Here is a 4,401-nt window from a genome sequence, read left to right as displayed (position 1 = left end):
TCAAAGAAATAATGAAGTTCAAGTGAGGTCATCAGGGTGGGCCCTGGAGGCTGGCGTCCTCATAAAAGGAGGAGATTAGCACAGACACACAGAGGGAGGCCCATGCGGAGACGCAGGGAGAACACAGCCACACGAGGCCCAGATAGAGGCCTAAGAACCAGCCTGCTGCCCCCCTGACCGCAGGCTCGGCCTCTGTGACTGTGAGGAACAGATAGATGTCTTGTTTAGGCCACCCAGACTGGTTTCTTCTCTGGCAGCCCTAGCGAACTAATGCACACTTCAAAGTGCGTGTCCCTGCAGGCGTGGGAAGGCGCAGGAAAGAGGCCATGGACAGCGGAGCGGCACCAACGGGAGAGGAAGGCACGGGTCGGGGGTGACATCTCAGGAAGCGGAGAAAGCACGGGGCCGAGGGCACAGGCGACAGCCCTGAAGGCTAGACAACAGGAGGATGGCCCAACATGGTGTATGGCAAAGTCACAGAAAAACATGTATCCGCTATAAAACTCTGCTCTCAGAACTATTTGATGGCATGGGAAATGCTCCTGATAAAATATTAAGTTTTTAAAGCGGCTTTCAAACTGTAGAATGCCAATTTTCTGACTTTGTTTAAAAGTGTGCCTGGGAGAAAAAGCAGAGGGAAAAGCCGTGAAACATTAAGAGCAGCTGTCTCTAGGCGGTAGGATCGAGGGATTTTATTTTCTTCTTTTGCAACCCCTCATTCTCCACGCGCTCCACCATGGATATGATTCGCTGTTAAAATCAGAAAAACAATTTCAGAGGAAAGAGGGAAGGGTTTGAACTCAATACAAAATACCAGTATCTTTTTTTTTCTTTTCAAAATTATCTGGAATATACTTTTTATTTTGTTACATAGTTGTTCTTTCAGAAGTGCAAAATACGGATTGCGGAAGAAAGGAAGGGAGGGAGGAAGGAAGGAAGACTCATCCTATAGCTAACTCATTCTATTGAACTCCGAGTGTAACTGGTCAATCAATGGGTCCAGGCTGCCTGTCCCTACTGAAGCCGATGAAGCAGAGACAGGGTGGAATCATTATGAGTGTTTATTCCAATCCTGCCGGCAGCATGGAGAACAGCAGGTGCTCTGCCCCAACCCCCATAAGCCAGCTGCTTCTATGGGGTACAAGACAAAGATGACATGGGGAAGTCGCGGAAGGGAGTGCCAGATGGGCAGTTCACAGGGAAGCAGGCTGGAGGGCTGCAAGGCCTGCGGGTGTGCAAAAGGGCTGGGGGGCTTCAAAGGGGCTGGTGGCTCTGGTTCCTGCAGCAGTTGCTCATCTTTCCATGATCACAGGCAGCTCCCAGACGGGGAGGGAGGGCTGCACTACCGGGGGAGCTCCCAGGCCCCCAGTGGGGCTGCCAGCCAGGTGAGACTGTGCCTTCTTTAATCAAAACAGAACCATCACGGTTAACAGAGCACAATCCATATTTCTTACAATTCTAGCTGGTTCCCCACATTCTATTTCTGCCCCTATCACTCTTCCACACCAGAAACGGGCGACGTCTTCCCACGGAACGTGACCACACGCACCAAGATGTGGCGGCCACGGAGGGCACGCACACGCTGTTCTCGGCGGTTTCTCGCCACACGGTTCACGTCGTTAGCATTAGCCGTCTTCGTTTTTCAATCTGCAATTTCTCATCTTAATGTTTTCCTCCCAGACCAAACCAGAGCAATTGCTTTAGAAGCTTTAAAATTACTGTGCTTTTCAAGTGTTTATTTTCATCCAATGAACTCCTCTCTCTCTCTCTCCAAGGCTGTAGTGGTCTCTGCCGGACTCCCAGGTGCCTGAGCTCGTGCTCAGGAGCTCACTGTCCTGGCTGGAAGGAGCCGTTGGCACGTCCTTGCCCCCGCGTCACGGCCTGGGGACTGTACCTGCAGAGGGGCTCAGGGCTGTCTGTCTTTGATGAGAAGGACCCTCTTACAATAAATGCCCTCTATCACAGCCACCTCTCTCAGTGTCTGATCCTGGAGCCGAACCCCCTCCCGCAGGTTCGCCCCTCCTCCCTGTCGTCTGCCTGCATTGCATGGAGGCTCACCCACTCACCGTGACTCTCGGGAGCTGACCCTGGGCCCACCCGCTGCTCCATGGCACTTCCCTAGACCCTTTCCATGCAAACGCCCTGTGGACTATGTTACACCACCAACCCCCCGCTCTCTAAATCTGGGGCGCTTGCTATTGATGCCCCCATCAGCCAATGCTCCCCAAATCTCTGCAGCCACATAAAGCAGAGATTGAGGTGCTTTCTGCAGACCTACCTTTCCTGAACCCCACACCTGACCCCTCTCCCTATCCTGCTCCCCACTCCCCACCCCCTAGACCTCTCTGGCCCCTTCGCTGCCACCGGTCTAGCTGATGACAGACCTGCCCCAGTCCACTCTCCCGCAGCCTCCACCATCTCTACGAAGACGCGGGTCTGAATCTCTCGCCCCCTTGCTGAAAAGGCTTCCGAGGTTTCTGAAAGATCTCGGGGAAAAGAACTCCAAGTCCTTAAAATAGTGCAGGAACGGGAACCCGGGTTTGAAACAGACACACACCCACATACACTTTTCTCGTTTGCCTTCACCAAAAGGCCTCTTCTCCCCCCACGGCCAGAGCAGCCACTTGTGGGGAAAGAGGGGCTGTGAGGGAGGGGTGCCAAGGGGGAGGGGGTTCGCATCCAGATTCCCACTTTCAAAATGAGGTTTTGCAGCAAGCGTGCGAGGGAGGCCTTTTCTTAATTCAGAATCAAGACTGGCTGCCTAGACCGCAGGGCTCCACACAGCACAGAGAAGGTCCCCCTTGCAAAGGCCATTCGGGGGACAAAACAGAAGCAGGGCAGGGCTGGGGTGACCCGAAAGAGGCGAGGACAGTCCAGGTCCCTGCAGGGCCCAAGGCCCCGTTGTCCCTGATGCCACAAGTATTGGGTCAGCCAGAAGCCTCCCCGGCCTCCTAGGAGCCGTCTTGAAGAGTTGCGGGTGGTGGGAGCTGAATCTAAGCTTGTTTACTCAAAAAGGGCTGCTCATTTTCATTTCACACTGAGCTTGGAAACTGCAAGTTTTGCTCCTCAGCAGATGGAGTTCCTGAGAAAGACCAAGTTAAATAACGACCCCCCACACACCCCAAAAATATTGAGGAGGGGACAGGAAGGCGGGTGATGTGGGAGGAGAGGAGCCTCGGGGGGAGGAGCAGGAAGAAAGGGTCATTGCTTCCGTAGGAGCTGCACTCCGAGTCCTGGAAGCCACGCTCCATCTGGCAGCCCCGTGGGCCCCTTCTCGTGCCCGTGTCCCCCTCACTGGACTCTCACGCCTCCTTCCCCACACGGTCCCTCTCACCTCAGGTGCTTTCCTGTGCATTCTATTCCTTCTGCCCCTAATGCTGTTCCCTCTTGCCCACCACGCCTTCTCAGCCAACTAGAGTCTAGATGCTTTGCTCCCTGCCTCCCTGGACTTCCATTGCCCCACCCGCACCGGACCAGAGTCCCTGCCTATGGCCTCGGGGCTCCCATCCCTCTGGTGAGCACGCTGCTGTCAGATTGTCCCAGGATCCTGCCACCCCCACAGAGGACAAGCTCCATGCTGGGAGGACCATCTGCTTTGCTCCCGATTGCAACTCCAGTGTCCAGCACTCCATCGGCGCTCATGTCATCCTCACTGAATAGAGGAGCTGCCCAGTAAACAAATAAATCAGTGAACAATACACTCTGTTCAAAAATGCCCGGGCTGCCTGGTGGGGAAGGCGGCTCCCACGCTGCACGTGGGGCCCGGCAGGATGACAGCCGTCGTCGGGGACTGTCATGGTGGAGCCTCCTCGGAGGCTGTGCCTGCACCAGGCAGATGGCTGGCGGGCACCGTCCTGGGCTCCGGGCTCCGAAGACTGTTCCGGGAGCTGGGAGGACAGCGGGGGTCCCTCTGGGGCCGAGAGCTGGGCCAGAGGAGCGCGTTCTCCAAAGCAGGATGCAGGACGGAGCATGTCTGTGCCGGTGGCTCTGCAGCCTGGCGGCCCCCAAGGCGGAACATCAGTGTGGTGCGACAGCAAGACCTCGTGGGCCTGAGCCAGCTGAGCCAGGGACCCAGGCACAGGGCCCGGGGCAGCTCCGAGGGTGGTCTGCCTGCCTGACTCCCTTCTGACTACAGGCTGTTCAGAGAGCGTGGGGCCCCCAGTCCACGGCCCACAGCACGTTCTGCACAGAGCGGAGGCCTGACGTGAGCCAATAGATAAAGGTGAGTAGAGCCCTAGTGGGTTTGGCTCAGTGGATAGAGCACTGGCCCTCGGACTGAAGGGTCCTGGGGTCAATTCCAATCCAGGGCACATACCTCAGTTGCAGGCTCGATCCCTGGCCCCGGTCAGGGTGCAAGTCAGAGGCAACCAATGAATGTGTCTCTCTCACATCGATGTTTCT

The sequence above is a fragment of the Myotis brandtii genome, unplaced genomic scaffold, assembly GCF_000412655.1.
Source record: "Myotis brandtii unplaced genomic scaffold, ASM41265v1 scaffold64, whole genome shotgun sequence".
NCBI lineage: Eukaryota > Metazoa > Chordata > Mammalia > Chiroptera > Vespertilionidae > Myotis > Myotis brandtii.
Note: the sequence above shows the minus strand (reverse complement) of the source record.